Source organism: Schistocerca serialis, unplaced genomic scaffold (assembly GCF_023864345.2).
Source record: "Schistocerca serialis cubense isolate TAMUIC-IGC-003099 unplaced genomic scaffold, iqSchSeri2.2 HiC_scaffold_1362, whole genome shotgun sequence".
NCBI lineage: Eukaryota > Metazoa > Arthropoda > Insecta > Orthoptera > Acrididae > Schistocerca > Schistocerca serialis.
This window is the reverse complement of record NW_026047583.1, coordinates 6,252,981-6,273,061: the sequence shown is the minus strand read 5'-3', so window position 1 is coordinate 6,273,061 and position 20,081 is coordinate 6,252,981.

The following is a 20,081-nucleotide window of genomic DNA, read 5'->3' as shown; positions in this document are numbered from 1 at the left end:
TTCAGGTTTACTGCATCCCTTGGACCTTCTTATTGACGATGAAACACAGTAATTGCATCTGAATTTAATACAAAAGGCACAATGCCGGCTTAAGTACAAGAGGACTGACACTCTAACTTTCTATGATGTGAACTTCTCCTGTGAGTCCAGTTTTAGATTCCGATGCTTCACTTCAGCTTTACTGTATCCCTTGGACCTTCTTATTGACGATGAAACACTGGAATTGCATCCGAATTTAATACAAAAGGCACAATGCTGACTTAAGTACAAGAGGACTGACACTCCAACATTCTATGATTTGAACCACTCCTGTGAGTCCAGTTTTACATTCCGATGCTTCACTTCAGGATTACTGTATCCCTTGGACCTTCTTATTGACGATGAAACACAGAAGTGCATCCGAATATAATACAAAAAGCACAATACCGACTTAAGTATAAGGGGACTGACACTCTAACTTTCTATGATTTCAACCTTTCCTGTGAGTCCAGTTTTAGATTCCGATGCTTCACTTCATGTGTACTGTATACCTTGGACCTTCTTGTTGAAGATGAAGCACAGAAATTGCATCCGAGTTAATAAAAAAAGGCACAATAACGACTTAAGTACAAGAGAACTGACACTCTAACTTTTTATGATTTGAACCTCTCCTGAGAGTCCATTTTGAAATTCCGATGCTTCACTTCATGGCTCGCATCTCGTGGTCGTGCGGTAGCGTTCTCGCTATCCACGCCCGGGTTCCCGGGTTCGATTCCCGGCGGTGTCAGCGACTTTCTCTGCCTCGTGATGGCTGGGTGTTGTGTGCTGTCGTTAGGTTAGTTAGGTTTAAGTAGTTCTAAGTTCTAGGGGACTTATGACAAAAGCAGTTGAGGCCCATAGTGCTCAGAGCCATTTGAACCATATTTTTACTTCAGGTTTACTGTATACCTTGGAACTTCTTACTGACGATAAAGCACAGAAATTTCATCCGAATTTAATACAAAAGTCACAATGCCGTCGTAAGTACAAGAGGACCGACACTCTAACTTTCTATGTTTTGAAACTCTCCTGTGAGCCCAGTTTTAGATTCCGATGCTTCACTTCAGGTTTACTGTATCAGTTGGACATTCTTATTGACGATGAAACACAGAAATTGCATCCGAATTTAATTCAAAAGGTACAATGCCGACTTAAGTACAAGAGGACTGACACTCTAACTTTCTTTGATTTGAACCTCTCCTGTGAGTCCAGTTTTGGATTCCGATGCTTCACTTCAGGTTTAATGTATCAATTGGACCTTCTTACAGACGATGAAACAGAGAAAAAGCATCCGAATTTAATACAAAAGGCACAATGCCGACTTAAGTACAAGAGGTCTGACAATCTAACTTTCTATGATTCGAACCTCCCCTGCGAGTCCAGTTTTAGATTCCGATGCTTCATTTCAGGTTTACTGTATCCCTTGGACCTTCTTATTGACGATGAAGCACATATTTTGCATCCGAATTTAATACAAAAGGCACAATGTCGTTTTAAGTACAAGTGGACTGACACTCTAACTTTCTATGAATTGAACCTCTCCTGTGAGTCCAGTTTTAGATTCCGATGCTTCACTTCAGGTTTACTGTATCCCTTGGACCTTCTTATTGACGATGAAACACAGATATTGGATCCGAATTTAATACAAAAGGCACATTGCTGACTTAAGTACAAGAGGACTGACACTCCTAGTTTCTATGTTTTGAACCTCTCCTGTGAGTCCAGTTTTAGTTTCCGATGATTCACTTCAGGTTTACTGTATCCCATGGTCCTTCTTATTGACGATGAAGCACAGATTTTGCATCCCAATTTAATACAAAAGGCACAATGACGACTTAAGTACAAGATGACTGACACTCTAACTTTCTATGATTTGAACCTCTTCTGTGAGTCCAGTTTTAGATTCCGATGCTTCACTTCAGGTTTACTGTCTCCCTTGGACCTTCTTATTGACGATGAAACACAGAAATTGCATCCGAATTTAATACAAAAGGGACAATGCCGACTTAAATACAAGAGGACTGACACCCCTACATTCTATAATTTGAACCTCTCCTGTGAGTCCAGTTTTAGATTCCAATTCTTCACTTCAGGTTTTATTGCATCCCTTGGACCTTCTTTTTGACGATGAAACACAGTAATTGCGTCCGAATTTAATACAAAAGGCACAATGCCGACTTAAGTACAAGACGACTGACACTCTAAATTTCTATGATTTTAACCTCTCCTGTGAGTCCAGTTTTAGATTCCGATGCTTCATTTCAGGTTTACTGTATCCCTTGCACCTTCTTATTGACGATGAAACACAGAAAATGCATCCTTATTCAATACAAAAGGCACAATGCCGACTTAAATACAAGAGGACTGACACCCCTAGTTTCTATGATTTGAACCTCTCCTGTGAGTCCAGTTTTAAATTCCGATGCTTCACTTCAGGTTTACTGTATCCTTTGGACCTTCTCATTGACGATGTAACACAGAGATTGCATCCGAATTAAATACAAAAGGCACAATGCCGACTTAAATGCAAGAGGACTGACACTCTAACTTTCAATGATTTGAACCTCTCCTGTGAGTCCAGTTTCAGATTACGATGCTTCACTTAAGGTTTACTGTATCCCTTGGACCTTCTTATTGACGATGAAACACAGGAATTGCATCCGAATTTAATACAAAAGGCACATTGCTGACTTAAGTACAAGAGGACTGACACTCCTAGTTTCTATGATTTGAAAGTCTCCTGTGAGTCCAGTTTTAGTTTCCGATGCTTCACTTCAGGTTTACTGTATCCCTTGGTCCTTCTTATTGACGATGAAGCACAGAAATTTCATCCGAATTTAATACAAAAGTCACAATGCCGTCGTAAGTACAATAGGACCGACACTCTAACTTTCTATGTTTTGAAACTCTCCTGTGAGTCCAGTTTTAAATTCCGATGCTTCACTTCAGGTTTACTGTATCAGTTGGACATTCTTATTGACGATGAAACACAGAAATTGCATACGAATTTAATACAAAAGGCACAATGCCGACTTAAGTACAAGAGGTCTGACAATCTAACTTTCTATGATTCGAACCTCCCCTGTGAGTCCAGTTTTAGATTCCGATGCTTCATTTCAGGTTTACTGTATCCCTTGGCCATTCGTATTGACGATGAAACACAGAAATTGCATCCTTATTCAATACAAAAGGCACAATGCCGACTTAAGTACAAGAGGACTGACAATCTAACTTTCTATAATTTGAACCTCTCCTGTGAGTCCAGTTTTAGATTCCGATGCTTCACTTCAGGTTTACTGTATATCTTGGACTTTCTTATTGACGATGAAACACAGAAATTGCATCCGAATTTAATACAAAAGGCATAATGCCGACTTAAGTACAAGAGGACTGACACTCTAACTTTCCACGATTTGAACCTCTCCTGTGAGTCCAGTTTTACATTCTGATGCTTCCCTTCTGGTTTACTATATCCCTTCGACCTTCGTATTGACGATGAAACACAGAAATTGCATCCGAATTTAATACAAAAGGCACAATGTCGACTTAAGTACAAGATTACTTTCTATGATTTGAACCTCTCCTGTGAGTCCAGTTTTAGTTTCCGGTGCTTCACTTCAGGTTAACTGTATCCCTTGCACCATCTTATTGACGATGAAACACAGAAATTGCATCACAATTTAATACAAAAGGCTCAATGCCGACTTAAGTACAAGAGGACTGACACTCTCACTTTCTATAATTTGAACCTCTCACGTGAGTCCAGTTTAAGATTCCGATGCTTCACTTCAGGTTTACTGTATCCCTTGGCCATTCGTATTGACGATGAAACACAGAAATTGCATCCTTATTCAATACAAAAGGCACAATGCCGACTTAAGTACAAGAGGACTGACAATCTAACTTTCTATAATTTGAACCTCTCCTGTGAGTCCAGTTTTAGATTCCGATGCTTCACTTCAGGTTAACTGTATCCCTTGGACCTTCTTATTGACGACGAAACACATAAATTGCATCCGAATTTTATACAAAAGGCACAATGCCGTTTTAAGTACAAGAGGACTGACACTCTAACTTTCTATGATTTGAACCTCTCACGTGAGTCCAGTTTAAGATCCTGATGCTTCACTTCAGGTTTACTGTATCCCTTGGACATTCGTATTGACGATGAAACACAGAAATTGCATCCGAACTTAATACAAAAGTCACAATGCCGACTTAAGTGCAAGAGGTTTGACACTCTAACTTTCTATGATTTGAACCTGTCCTGTGAGTCCAGTTTTAGATACCGATGCCTCACTTCAGGTATACTGTATCAATTGGACCTTCTTATCGACGATGAAACACAGCAAATGCATCCGAATTTAATACAAAAGGCACAATGCCGACTTAAGTTCAAGAGGACTGACACTCTCACTTTCTATAATTTGAACCTCTCCTGTGAGTCCAGTTTTAGATTCCGATGCTTCACATCAGGTTTACTGTATCCTTTGGACCCTCTTATTGACGATGAAGCACAGATTTTGCATCCGAATTTAATACAAAAAGCACAATGCAGACTTAAGTACAAGAGGACTGACCCTCTAACTTTCTATGATTTGAACCTCTCCTGTGAGCCCAGTTTCAGATTCCGATGCTTCACTTCAGGTTTATTGTATACCTTGGACCTTCTTATTGACGATGAAACACAGAAATTGCATCCGAATTTAATACAAAACACTTAATGCCGACTTAAGTGCAAGAGGATTGACACTCGAAGTTTCTATAATTTGAACCTCTCCTGTGAGTCCAGTTTTAGATTCCGATGCTTCACTTCAGGTTACCTGTATCCCTTGGACCTTCTTATTGACGACGAAACACAGAAATTGCATCCGAATTTAATACAAAAGGCACAATGCCGTTTTAAGTACAAGAGGTCTGACAATCTAACTTTCTATGATTCGAACCTCCCCTGCGAGTCCAGTTTTAGATTCCGATGCTTCATTTCAGGTTTACTGTATCCCTTGGACCTTCTTATTGACGATGAAGCACATATTTTGCATCCGAATTTAATACAAAAGGCACAATGTCGTTTTAAGTACAAGTGGACTGACACTCTAACTTTCTATGAATTGAACCTCTCCTGTGAGTCCAGTTTTAGATTCCGATGCTTCACTTCAGGTTTACTGTATCCCTTGGACCTTCTTATTGACGATGAAACACAGATATTGGATCCGAATTTAATACAAAAGGCACATTGCTGACTTAAGTAAATGAGGACTGACACTCCTAGTTTCTATGTTTTGAACCTCTCCTGTGAGTCCAGTTTTAGTTTCCGATGATTCACTTCAGGTTTACTGTATCCCATGGTCCTTCTTATTGACGATGAAGCACAGATTTTGCATCCCAATTTAATACAAAAGGCACAATGACGACTTAAGTACAAGATGACTGACACTCTAACTTTCTATGATTTGAACCTCTTCTGTGAGTCCAGTTTTAGATTCCGATGCTTCACTTCAGGTTTACTGTCTCCCTTGGACCTTCTTATTGACGATGAAACACAGAAATTGCATCCGAATTTAATACAAAAGGGACAATGCCGACTTAAATACAAGAGGACTGACACCCCTACATTCTATAATTTGAACCTCTCCTGTGAGTCCAGTTTTAGATTCCAATTCTTCACTTCAGGTTTTATTGCATCCCTTGGACCTTCTTTTTGACGATGAAACACAGTAATTGCGTCCGAATTTAATACAAAAGGCACAATGCCGACTTAAGTACAAGACGACTGACACTCTAAATTTCTATGATTTTAACCTCTCCTGTGAGTCCAGTTTTAGATTCCGATGCTTCATTTCAGGTTTACTGTATCCCTTGCACCTTCTTATTGACGATGAAACACAGAAATTGCATCCTTATTCAATACAAAAGGCACAATGCCGACTTAAATACAAGAGGACTGACACCCCTAGTTTCTATGATTTGAACCTCTCCTGTGAGTCCAGTTTTAAATTCCGATGCTTCACTTCAGGTTTACTGTATCCTTTGGACCTTCTCATTGACGATGTAACACAGAGATTGCATCCGAATTAAATACAAAAGGCACAATGCCGACTTAAATGCAAGAGGACTGACACTCTAACTTTCAATGATTTGAACCTCTCCTGTGAGTCCAGTTTCAGATTACGATGCTTCACTTAAGGTTTACTGTATCCCTTGGACCTTCTTATTGACGATGAAACACAGGAATTGCATCCGAATTTAATACAAAAGGCACATTGCTGACTTAAGTACAAGAGGACTGTCACTCCTAGTTTCTATGATTTGAAAGTCTCCTGTGAGTCCAGTTTTAGTTTCCGATGCTTCACTTCAGGTTTACTGTATCCCTTGGTCCTTCTTATTGACGATGAAGCACAGATTTTGCATCCGAATTTAATACAAAAGGCACAATGCCGACTTAAGTACAAGAGGACTGACACTCTAACTTTCTATGATTCGACCCTCTCCTGTGAGTTCAGTTTTAAATTCCGTTGCTTCACTTCAGGATTACTGTATACCTTGGACCATCTTATTGACGAAGAAACACAGAAACTGCATCCGAATTTAATACAAAAGGCACAATGCCGACTTAAGTCCAAGAGTACAGACAATCTAACTTTCTATGATTTGAACGTCTCCTGTGAGTCCAGTTTTAGATACCGATGCTTCACTTCAGGTTTACTGTATCCCTTGGACCTTCTTATTGACAATGAATCGCAGAAATTGCATTTGAATTTAATACAAAAGGCACAATGCTGACTTAAGTATAAGAGGACTAACACTCCTACATTCTATGATTTGAACCTCTCCTGTGAGTCCAGTTTTAGATTCCGATGCTTCACTTCAGGTTTACTGCATCCCTTGGACCTTCTTATTGATGATGAAACACAGTAATTGCATCTGAATTTTATACAAAAGGCACAATGCCGGCTTAAGTACAAGAGGACTGACACTCTATCTTTCTATGATGTGAACTTCTCCTGTGAGTCCAGTTTTAGATTCCGATGCTTCACTTCAGCTTTACTATATCCCTTGGACCTTCTTATTGACGATGAAACACTGGAATTGCATCCGAATTTAATACAAAAGGCACAATGCTGACTTAAGTACAAGAGGACTGACACTCCAACATTCTATGATTTGAACCACTCCTGTGAGTCCAGTTTTAGATTCCGATGCTTCACTTCAGGATTACTGTATCCCTTGGACCTTCTTATTGACGATGAAACACAGAAGTGCATCCGAATATAATACAAAAAGCACAATGCCGACTTAAGTATAAGGGGACTGACACTCTAACTCTCTATGATTTGAACCTTTCCTGTGAGTCCAGTTTTAGATTCCGATGCTTCACTTCATGTGTACTGTATACCTTGGACCTTCTTGTTGACGATGAAGCACAGAAATTGCATCCGAATTAATAAAAAAAGGCACAATAACGACTTAAGTACAAGAGGACTGACACTCTAACTTTTTATGATTTGAACCTCTCCTGAGAGTCCACTTTTAAATTCTGTTGCTTCACTTCATGGCTCGCATCTCGTGGTCGTGCGGTAGCGATCTCGCTATCCACGCTTGGGTTCCCGGGTTCGATTCCCGGCGGTGTCAGCGACTTTCTCTGCCTCGTGATGGCTGGGTGTTGTGTGCTGTCGTTAGGTTAGTTAGGTTTAAGTAGTTCTAAGTTCTAGGGGACTTATGACAACAGCAGTTGAGGCCCGTTGTGCTTAGAGCCATTTGAACCATATTTTTACTTCAGGTTTACTGTATACCTTGCAACTTCTTACTGACGATAAAGCACAGAAATTTCATCCGAATTTAATACAAAAGTCACAATGCCGTCGTAAGTACAATAGGACCGACACTCTAACTTTCTATGTTTTGAAACTCTCCTGTGAGTCCAGTTTTAAATTCCGATGCTTCACTTCAGGTTTACTGTATCAGTTGGACATTCTTATTGACGATGAAACACAGAAATTGCATACGAATTTAATACAAAAGGCACAATGCCGACTTAAGTACAAGAGGTCTGACAATCTAACTTTCTATGATTCGAACCTCCCCTGTGAGTCCAGTTTTAGATTCCGATGCTTCATTTCAGGTTTACTGTATCCCTTGGCCATTCGTATTGACGATGAAACACAGAAATTGCATCCTTATTCAATACAAAAGGCACAATGCCGACTTAAGTACAAGAGGACTGACAATCTAACTTTCTATAATTTGAACCTCTCCTGTGAGTCCAGTTTTAGATTCCGATGCTTCACTTCAGGTTTACTGTATATCTTGGACTTTCTTATTGACGATGAAACACAGAAATTGCATCCGAATTTAATACAAAAGGCATAATGCCGACTTAAGTACAAGAGGACTGACACTCTAACTTTCCACGATTTGAACCTCTCCTGTGAGTCCAGTTTTACATTCTGATGCTTCCCTTCTGGTTTACTATATCCCTTCGACCTTCGTATTGACGATGAAACACAGAAATTGCATCCGAATTTAATACAAAAGGCACAATGTCGACTTAAGTACAAGATTACTTTCTATGATTTGAACCTCTCCTGTGAGTCCAGTTTTAGTTTCCGGTGCTTCACTTCAGGTTAACTGTATCCCTTGCACCATCTTATTGACGATGAAACACAGAAATTGCATCACAATTTAATACAAAAGGCTCAATGCCGACTTAAGTACAAGAGGACTGACACTCTCACTTTCTATAATTTGAACCTCTCACGTGAGTCCAGTTTAAGATTCCGATGCTTCACTTCAGGTTTACTGTATCCCTTGGCCATTCGTATTGACGATGAAACACAGAAATTGCATCCTTATTCAATACAAAAGGCACAATGCCGACTTAAGTACAAGAGGACTGACAATCTAACTTTCTATAATTTGAACCTCTCCTGTGAGTCCAGTTTTAGATTCCGATGCTTCACTTCAGGTTAACTGTATCCCTTGGACCTTCTTATTGACGACGAAACACATAAATTGCATCCGAATTTTATACAAAAGGCACAATGCCGTTTTAAGTACAAGAGGACTGACACTCTAACTTTCTATGATTTGAACCTCTCACGTGAGTCCAGTTTAAGATCCTGATGCTTCACTTCAGGTTTACTGTATCCCTTGGACATTCGTATTGACGATGAAACACAGAAATTGCATCCGAACTTAATACAAAAGTCACAATGCCGACTTAAGTGCAAGAGGTTTGACACTCTAACTTTCTATGATTTGAACCTGTCCTGTGAGTCCAGTTTTAGATACCGATGCCTCACTTCAGGTATACTGTATCAATTGGACCTTCTTATCGACGATGAAACACAGCAAATGCATCCGAATTTAATACAAAAGGCACAATGCCGACTTAAGTTCAAGAGGACTGACACTCTCACTTTCTATAATTTGAACCTCTCCTGTGAGTCCAGTTTTAGATTCCGATGCTTCACATCAGGTTTACTGTATCCTTTGGACCTTCTTATTGACGATGAAGCACAGATTTTGCATCCGAATTTAATACAAAAAGCACAATGCAGACTTAAGTACAAGAGGACTGACCCTCTAACTTTCTATGATTTGAACCTCTCCTGTGAGCCCAGTTTCAGATTCCGATGCTTCACTTCAGGTTTATTGTATACCTTGGACCTTCTTATTGACGATGAAACACAGAAATTGCATCCGAATTTAATACAAAACACTTAATGCCGACTTAAGTGCAAGAGGATTGACACTCGAAGTTTCTATAATTTGAACCTCTCCTGTGAGTCCAGTTTTAGATTCCGATGCTTCACTTCAGGTTACCTGTATCCCTTGGACCTTCTTATTGACGACGAAACACAGAAATTGCATCCGAATTTAATACAAAAGGCACAATGCCGTTTTAAGTACAAGAGGACTGACACTCTAACTTTCTATGATTTGAACCTCTCACGTGAGTCCAGTTTAAGATTCCGATGCTTCACTTCAGGTTAACTGTATCCCTTGCACCTTTTTATTGACAATGAAACACAGAAATTGCATCCGAATTTAATACAAAAGGCACAATGCCGACTTAAGTACAAGAGGTCTGACACTCTAAGTTTCTATGATTTGAACCTCTCCTGTGAGTCCAGTCCTAGATTCCGATGTTTCACTTCAGGTTTACTGTATACCTTGGACCTTCTTATTGACGATGAAGCACAGAAATTGCATCCGAATTTAATAGAAAAGGCACAATGCCGACTTAAGTACAAGAGGACTGACACTCTAACTTTCTGTAATTTGAACCTCTCCTGTGAGTCCAGTTTTAGATTCCGATGCTTCACTTCAGGTTAACTGTATCCCTTGCACCTTCTTATTGACGATGAAACACAGAAATTGCATCACAATTTAATACAAAAGGCTCAATGCCGACTGAAGTACAAGAGGACTGACACTCTCACTCTCTATAATTTGAACCTGTCACGTGAGTCCAGTTTAAGATTCCGATGCTTCATTTCAGGTTTACTGTATCCCTTGGCCATTCGTATTGACGATGAAACACAGAAATTGCATCCTTATTCAATACAAAAGGCACAATGCCGACTTAAGTACAAGAGGACTGACACTCTAACTTTCTATAATTTGAACCTCTCCTGTGAGTCCAGTTTTAGATTCCGATGCTTCACTTCAGGTTAACTGTATTCCTTGGACCTTCTTAGTGACGACGAAACACAGAAATTGCATCCGAATTTAATACAAAAGGCACAATGCCGTTTTAAGTACAAGAGGACTGACACTCTAACTTTCTATGATTTGAACCTCTCACGTGAGTCCAGTTTAAGATTCCGATGCTTCACTTCTGGTTTACTGTATCCCTTGGACATTCGTATTGACGATGAAACACAGAAATTGCATCCGAATTTAATACAAAAGTCACAATGCCGACTTAAGTGCAAGAGGTTTGACACTCTAACTTACTATGATTTGAACCTGTCCTGTGAGTCCAGTTTTAGATACCGATGCTTCACTTCAGGTATACTGTATCAATTGGACCTTCTTATCGACGATGAAACGCAGAAAATGCATCTGAATTTAATACAAAAGGCACAATGCCGACTTAAGTACAAGAGGACTGACACTCTGACTTTCTATAATTTGAACCCCTCCTGTGAGTCCAGTTTTAGATTCCGATGCTTCACATCAGGTTTACTGTATCCTTTGGACCTTCTTATTGACGATGAAGCACAGATTTTGCATCCGAATTTAATACAAAAAGCACAATGCAGACTTAAGTACAAGAGGACTGACACTCTAACTTTCTATGATTTGAACCTCTCCTGTGAGCCCAGTTTCAGATTCCGATGCTTCACTTCAGGTTTACTGTATACCTTGGACCTTCTTATTGACGATGAAACACAGAAATTGCATCCGAATTTCAAACAAAACACTCAATGCCGACTTAAGTACAAGAGGATTGACACTCGAAGTTTCTATGATTTGAACCTCTCCTGTGAGTCCAGTAGTAGATTCCGATGCTTCACTTCAGGTTTACTGTATCCCTTCGACCCTCTTATTGACGATGAAACACAGAAATTTCATCCGAATTTAATACAAAAGGCACAATGCCGACTTAAATACAAGAGGACTGACACCCCTACATTCTATAGTTTGAACCTCTCCTGTGAGTCCAATTTTAGATTCCAATGCTTCACTTCAGGTTTACTGCATCCCTTGGACCTTCTTTTTGACGATGAAACACAGTAATTGCATCTGAATTTAATACAAAAGGCACAATGCCGACTTAAGTACAAGAGGACTGACACTCTAACTTTCTATGCTTTGAACCTTTCCTGTAAGTGCAGTTTTTGATTCCTATGCTTCACTTCAGGTGTACTGTATCCCTTGGATCTTTTTATTGACGATGAAGCACAGATTTTGCATCCGAATTTAATACAAAAGGCACAATCCCGACTTAAGTACAAGAGGACTGAAACTCTAACTTCCTATGATTTGAACTGTTATTGTGAGCCCAGTTTCAGATACCGATGCTTCACTTCAGGTTTACTGTATACCTTGGACTTTACTATTGACGATGAAGTACAGAAAATGCATCCAAATTTAATAGAAAAGCCACAATGCCGACTTAAGTACAAGAGGACTGACACTCTAACTTTCTATGATTTGAACCTCTCCTGTGAGTCCAATTTTAGACTCCGATGCTTCACTTCACGTTTACTGTATCCCTTGCACCTTCTTATTGACGTTGAAACACAGAAATTGCATCCGAATTCAATACAAAAGGCACAATGCCGACTTAAATACAAGAGGACTGACACCCCTACTTTCTATGATTTGAACCTCTCCTGTGAGCCCAGTTTCAGATTCCGATGCTTCACTTCAGGTTTACTGTATACCTTGCACCTTCTTATTGCCGATGAAACACAGAAATTGCATCCGAATTTGATACAAAAGGCTCAATGCCGACTTAAGTACAAGAGGACTGACACTCTAAGTTTCTATGATTTGAACCTCTCCTGTGAGTCCAGTTTTAGATTCCGATGCATCACTTCAGGTTTACTGTATACCTTGGAACCTCTTATTGACGATGAAGCACAGAAATTGCATCCGAATTTAATACAAAAGGCACAATGCCGACTTAAGTACAAGAGGACGGGCACTCTAACTTTCTATGATTTGAACCTCACTGTGAGTCCAGTTTTAAATTCCGATGCTTCACTTCAGGTTTACTGATTCCCTTGGACTTTCTTATTAACGATGAAGCACAGAAATTGCATTAGGATTTAATACAAAAGGCACAATGCCGACTTAAGTACAAGAGGATTGACACTCTAACTTTCTATGATTTGAACCTCTCCTGTGAGTCCAGTTTTAGATTCCGATGCTTCACTTCAGGTTTACTGTATCCCTTGGACCCTCTTATTGACGATGAAACACGGAAATTGCATCCGAATTTAATACAAAAGGCACAATGCCGACTTATGTACAAGAGGACTGACACTCATACCTTCAATGATTTGAACCTCTCCTGTGAGTCCAGTCCTAGATTCCGATGTTTCACTTCAGGTTTACTGTATACCTTGGACCTTCTTATTGACGATGAAGCACAGAAATTGCATCCGAATTTAATAGAAAAGGCACAATGCCGACTTAAGTACAAGAGGACTGACACTCTAACTTTCTATAATTTGAACCTCTCCTGTGAGTCCAGTTTTAGATTCCGATGCATCACTTCAGGTTAACTGTATCCCTTGCACCTTCTTATTGACGATGAAACACAGAAATTGCATCACAATTTAATACAAAAGGCTCAATGCCGACTGAAGTACAAGAGGACTGACACTCTCACTTTCTATAATGTGAACCTCTCACGTGAGTCCAGTTTAAGATTCCGATGCTTCATTTCAGGTTTACTGTATCCCTTGGCCATTCGTATTGACGATGAAACACAGAAATTGCATCCTTATTCAATACAAAAGGCACAATGCCGACTTAAGTACAAGAGGACTGACACTCTAACTTTCTATAATTTGAACCTCTCCTGTGAGTCCAGTTTTAGATTCCGATGCTTCACTTCAGGTTAACTGTATTCCTTGGACCTTCTTAGTGACGACGAAACACAGAAATTGCATCCGAATTTAATACAAAAGGCACAATGCCGTTTTAAGTACAAGAGGACTGACACTCTAACTTTCTATGATTTGAACCTCTCACGTGAGTCCAGTTTAAGATTCCGATGCTTCACTTCAGGTTTACTGTATCCCTTGGACATTCGTATTGACGATGAAACACAGAAATTGCATCCGAATTTAATACAAAAGTCACAATGCCGACTTAAGTGCAAGAGGTTTGACATTCTAACTTTCTATGATTTGAACCTGTCCTGTGAGTCCAGTTTTAGATACCGATGCTTCACTTCAGGTATACTGTATCAATTGGACCTTCTTATCGACGATGAAACGCAGAAAATGCATCCGAATTTAATACAAAAGGCACAATGCCGACTTAAGTGCAAGAGGACTGACACTCTGACTTTCTATAATTTGAACCTCTCCTGTGAGTCCAGTTTTAGATTCCGATGCTTCACATCAGGTTTACTGTATCCTTTGGACCTTCTTATTGACGATGAAGCACAGATTTTGAATCCGAATTTAATACAAAAAGCACAATGCAGACTTAAGTACAAGAGGACTGACACTCTAACTTTCTATGATTTGAACCTCTCCTGTGAGCCCAGTTTCAGATTCCGATGCTTCACTTCAGGTTTACTGTATACCTTGGACCTTCTTATTGACGATGAAACACAGAAATTGCATCCGAATTTCAAACAAAACACTCAATGCCGACTTAAGTACAAGAGGATTGACACTCGAAGTTTCTATGATTTGAACCTCTCCTGTGAGTCCAGTAGTAGTTTCCGATGCTTCACTTCAGGTTTACTGTATCCCTTCGACCCTCTTATTGACGATGAAACACAGAAATTTCATCCGAATTTAATACAAAAGGCACAATGCCGACTTAAATACAAGAGGACTGACACCCCTACATTCTATAATTTGAACCTCTCCTGTGAGTCCAATTTTAGATTCCAATGCTTCACTTCAGGTTTACTGCATCCCTTGGACCTTCTTTTTGACGATGAAACACAGTAATTGCATCTGAATTTAATACAAAAGGCACAATGCCGACTTAAGTACAAGAGGACTGACACTCTAACTTTCTATGCTTTGAACCTTTCCTGTAAGTGCAGTTTTTGATTCCTATGCTTCACTTCAGGTGTACTGTATCCCTTGGATCTTTTTATTGACGATGAAGCACAGATTTTGCATCCGAATTTAATACAAAAGGCACAATGCCGACTTAAGTACAAGAGGACTGAAACTCTAACTTCCTATGATTTGAACTGTTATTGTGAGCCCAGTTTCAGATTCCGATGCTTCACTTCAGGTTTACTGTATACCTTGGACTTTACTATTGACGATGAAGTACAGAAAATGCATCCAAATTTAATAGAAAAGCCACAATGCCGACTTAAGTACAAGAGGACTGACACTCTAACTTTCTATGATTTGAACCTCTCCTGTGAGTCCAATTTTAGACTCCGATGCTTCACTTCACGTTTACTGTATCCCTTGCACCTTCTTATTGACGTTGAAACACAGAAATTGCATCCGAATTCAATACAAAAGGCACAATGCCGACTTAAATTCAAGAGGACTGACACCCCTACTTTCTATGATTTGAACCTCTCCTGTGAGTACAGTTTTAGATTCCGATGCTTCACTTCAGGTTTACTGTATCCTTTGTACCTTCTCATTGACGACGTAACACAGAAATTGCATCCGTATTTAATACAAAAGGCACAATGCCGCCTTAAATACAAGAGGACTGACACTCTAACTTTCAATGATTTGAACCTCCCCTGTGAGTCCAGTTTCAGATTCCGATGCTTCACTTAAGGTTTACTGTGTCCCTTGGACCTTCTTATTGACGATGAAACACAGGAATTGCATCCAAATTTAATAGAAAAGCCACAATGCCGACTTAGGTACAAGAGGACTGACACTCCTACTTTCTATGATTTGAACCCCTCCTGTGAGTCCAGTTTTAGATTCCGATGCTACACTTCAGGTTTACCGTATCCCTTGGACCTTCTTATTGACGATGAAACACCGAAATTGCATCCGAATTTAATACAAAAGGCACAATGCCGTCTTAAGTACAAGGGGACTGACACTCTAACTTTCTATGTATTGAGCCTCTCCTGTGAGCCCAGTTTCAGATTCCGATGCTTCACTTCAGGTTTACTGTATACCTTGCACCTTCTTATTGACGATGAAACACAGAAATTGCATCCGAATTTGATACAAAAGGCTCAATGCCGACTTAAGTACAAGAGGACTGACACTCTAAGTTTCTATGATTTGAACCTCTCCTGTGAGTCCAGTTTTAGATTCCGATGCATCACTTCAGGTTTACTGTATACCTTGGAACTTCTTATTGACGATGAAGCACAGAAATTGCATCCGAATTTAATACAAAAGGCACAATGCCGACTTAAGTACAAGAGGACGGGCACTCTAACTTTCTATGATTTGAACCTCCCTGTGAGTCCAGTTTTAAATTCCGATGCTTCACTTCAGGTTTACTGATTCCCTTGGACTTTCTTATTAACGATGAAGCACAGAAATTGCATTAGGATTTAATACAAAAGGCACAATGCCGACTTAAGTACAAGAGGATTGACACTCTAACTTTCTATGATTTGAACCTCTCCTGTGAGTCCAGTTTTAGAGTCCGATGATTCGCTTCAGGTTTATTGTATACCTTGGACCTTCTTATTGACGATGTAGCACAGAAATTGCATCCGAATTTAATAGAAAAGGCACAATGCCGACTTAAGTACAAGTGGACTGACACTCTAACTTTCTATGATGTGAACCTCCCCTGTGAGTCCAGTTTTAGATTCCGATGCTTCACTTCAGGTTTACTGTAACCCTTGGACCCTCTTATTGACGATGAAACACGGAAATTGCATCCGAATTTAATACAAAGGGCACTATGCCGACTTAAGTACAAGAGGACTGGCACTCCTACTTTCTATGATTTGAACCTCTCTTGAGAGTCCAGTTTTAGATTCCGATGCTTCACTTCAGGTTCACTGTATCCGTTGGATCATCTTATTGACGATGAAACACCGAAATTGCATCCGAATTTAATACAAAAGGCACAATGCCGACTTAAGTACAAGAGGACTGACACTCTAACTTTCGATGATTTTAACCTCTCCTGTGAGTCCAGGTTTAGATTCCGATGCTTCATTTCAGGTTTACTGTATCCCTTGGACCTTCATTTTGACGATAAATCACAGATTTTGCATCCGAATTTAATACAAAAGGCACAATGCCGACCTAAGTACAAGAGGACTGACACTTTAACTTTCTATGATTTTAACCTCTCCTGTGAGTCCAGTTCTAGGTACCGATGCTTCACTTCAGGTTTACTGTGTCCCATGGAACTACTTATTGACGATGAAAAACAGAAATTGCATTCGAATTTAATACAAAAAGGCACAATGCCGACTTAAGTACAAGAGGACTGACACTCTAACTTTCTATGATTTGAACCTCTCCTGTGAGTCCAGTTTTAGATTCCGATGATTCGCTTCAGGTTTATTGTATACCTTGGACCTTCTTATTGACGATGTAGCACAGAAATTGCATCCGAATTTAATAGAAAAGGCACAATGCCGACTTAAGTACAAGTGGACTGACACTCTAACTTTCTATGATGTGAACCTCCCCTGTGAGTCCAGTTTTAGATTCCGATGCTTCACTTCAGGTTTACTGTAACCCTTGGACCCTCTTATTGACGATGAAACACGGAAATTGCATCCGAATTTAATACAAAGGGCACTATGCCGACTTAAGTACAAGAGGACTGGCACTCCTACTTTCTATGATTTGAACCTCTCTTGAGAGTCCAGTTTTAGATTCCTTTTGCTTCACTTCACGTTCACTGTATCCGTTGGATCATCTTATTGACGATGAAACACCGAAATTGCATCCGAATTTAATACAAGCTGCACAATGCCGACTTGAGTACAAGAGGACTGACACTCTAACTTTCGATGATTTTAACCTCTCCTGTGAGTCCAGGTTTAGATTCCGATGCTTCATTTCAGGTTTACTGTATCCCTTGGACCTTCATTTTGACGATGAATCACAGATTTTGCATCCGAATTTAATACAAAAGGCACAATGCCGACCTAAGTACAAGAGGACTGACACTCTAAACTTCTATGATTTGATCCTCTTCTGTAAGTCCAGTTTTAGATTTCGATGCTTCACTTCAGGTTTACTGTATCCCTTGGACCTTCTTATTGACGATGAAACACAGAAATCACATCCGAATTTAATACAAAAGGCACAATGCCGACTTAAGTACAAGAGTACCGACAATCTAACTTTCTTTGATTTGAACCTCTCCTGTAAGTCCAGTTTTAGATTCCGATGCTTCACCTCAGGTTGACTGTATCCCTTGGACCTTCTTATTGACGATGAAGCACAGATTTTGCATCCGAATTTAATACAAAAAGCACAATGCCGACATAAGTACAAGAGGACTGAAACTCTAACTTTCTATGATTTGAACTGTTATTGTGAGCCCAGTTTCAGATTCCGATGCTTCAGTTCAGGATTACTGTTTACCTTGGACTTTACTATTGACGATGAAGTACAGAAATTGCATCCAAATTTAATAGAAAAGCCACAATGCCGCCTTAAGTACAAGAGGACTGACACTCTAACTTTCTATGAGTTGAACCTCTCCTGTGAGTCCAGTTTTGGACTCCGATGCTTCACTTCAGGTTTACTGTATCCCTTGCACCTTCTTATTGACGATGAAACACAGAAATTGCATCCGAATTCAATACAAAAGGCACAATGCCGACTTAAATACAAGAGGACTGACAGCCCTAATTTCTATGATTTGAACCTCTCCTGTGAGTACAGTTTTAGACTCCGATGCTTCACTTCTGGTTTACTGAATCCTTTGGACCTTCTCATTGACGACGTAACACAGAAATTGCATCCGAATTTAATACAAAAGGCACAATGCCGCCTTAAATACAAGAGGACTGACACTCTAACTTTCAATGATTTGAACCTCCCCTGTGAGTCCAGTTTCAGATTCCGATGCTTCACTTAAGGTTTACTGTATCCCTTGGACCTTCTTATTGACGATGAAACACAGGAATTGCATCCAAATTTAATAGAAAAGCCACAATGCCGACTTAGGTACAAGAGGACTGACACTCCTACTTTCTATGATTTGAATCCCTCCTGTAAGTCCAGTTTTAGATTCCGATGCTACACTTCAGGTTTACTGTATCCCTTGGACCTTCTTATTGACGATGAAACACCGAAATTGCATCCGAATTTAATACAAAAGGCACAATGCCGTCTTAAGTACAAGGGGACTGACACTCTAACTTTCTATGTTTTGAACCTCTCCTGTGAGCCCAGTTTCAGATTCCGATGCTTCACTTCAGGTTTACTGTATACCTTGGACATTCATACTGACGATGAAACACAGGAATTGCATCCAAATTTAATAGAAAAGCCACAATGCCGACTTAGGTAAAAGAGGACTGACACTCTAACGTTCAATGATTTGAACCTCCCCTGTGAGTCCAGTTTCAGATTCCGATGCTTCACTTAAGGTTTACTGTATCCCTTGGACCTTCTTATTGACGATGAAACACCGAAATTGCATCCGAATTTAATACAAAAGGCACAATGCCGTCTTAAGTACAAGGGGACTGACACTCTAACTTTCTATGTTTTGAACCTCTCCTGTGAGCCCAGTTTCAGATTCCGATGCTTCACTTCAGGTTTACTGTATACCTTGGACATTCATACTGACGATGAAACACAGGAATTGCATCCAAATTTAATAGAAAAGCCACAATGCCGACTTAGGTAAAAGAGGACTGACACTCTAACGTTCAATGATTTGAACCTCCCCTGTGAGTCCAGTTTCAGATTCCGATGCTTCACTTCAGGTTTACTGTATCCCTTGGACCTTCTTATTGACGATGAAACACCGAAATTGCATCCGAATTTAATACAAAAGGCACAATGCCGTCTTAAGTACAAGGGGACTGACACTCTAACTTTCTATGTTTTGAACCTCTCCTGTGAGCCCAGTTTCAGATTCCGATGCTTCACTTCAGGTTTACTGTATACCTTGGACATTCATACTGACGATGAAACACAGGAATTGCATCCAAATTTAATAGAAAAGCCACAATGCCGACTTAGGTAAAAGAGGACTGACACTCTAACGTTCAATGATTTGAACCTCCCCTGTGAGTCCAGTTTCAGATTCCGATGCTTCACTTCAGGTTTACTGTATACCTTGGACCTTCTTATTGACGATGAAGTACAGAAATTGCATCCAAATTTAATACAAAAGCCACAATGCCGACTTACGTACAAGAGGACTGCCACTCTAAATTTTTATGATTTAAACCTCTCCTGTGAGTCCAGTTTTAGATT